Raw genomic sequence first — 825 nt, 5'->3', positions numbered from 1 at the left:
TTCCTGAGGTATCTTAGCAAAGCTCTTCTCATCACCCTCCTCAGCTGGCAGACCCCACACACACCTGCATGCAATCCAGCAGCTGGTCTGAAAGCATGGGTCTATCCCACAGCCAGGGCTCCTGTGCCACCTGGTTGAGGTCACATGTAGCTGAAACAGGGACAGTTTATCTAGAGCGGGAAGTGCTGGCCATAAATTAATTGTATTCAGAGAAAAGTGAAAGTAGTATTGCCCCACTAAACATAAAATTACTATTTTTAAAATGCATTTCTACAGAACACTGCTACAGGCTTTGTTTTTGTGTTCAATTCTCTCTGTAAGGCCATTTCCCAGTTTCTTTTCCTCCTTCTACAAATTTAACTATTTAGCAATTAAGGAGACAAACACAAGAGTTCCTACCACACAAGTACATCATAATTAATTTGCTACTTCTAATGTGAGAATTATTATTCCAAACATAACCAATTCTGTTCTAGAGAGCTCGTATTAGGAAATTACCTTGATTCAGAGCAGCACTTCTTACTTTATGCTGCTTTTTTATGAGGAAGTTGACAATATTGCTCCGGGAGTTTTGTAACAAAAACCACATTGCCTTTCTGTCCTTAAGACCCCATGAAAGTTATGTGCCACTCAATGAAACAACAGAAGTTCTTTCACGATTGTAAGAGTGAACTATCTGAGCAAAACTTCTAAAAAGTGATTTTACATAGAAAGTTATGTATTTGATGGGAAAAAAAATCAATATTCCTTGTAAGACCCTTCACAGTAGTTTTCATTTGTTTACGTAACTGTAGTCCTCTCAAACAAACCGAATCAGGCAAAAAG

This window comes from Anas acuta, chromosome 12, assembly GCF_963932015.1.
Source record: "Anas acuta chromosome 12, bAnaAcu1.1, whole genome shotgun sequence".
Classification (NCBI taxonomy): Eukaryota; Metazoa; Chordata; class Aves; order Anseriformes; family Anatidae; genus Anas; species Anas acuta.
Note: the sequence above shows the minus strand (reverse complement) of the source record.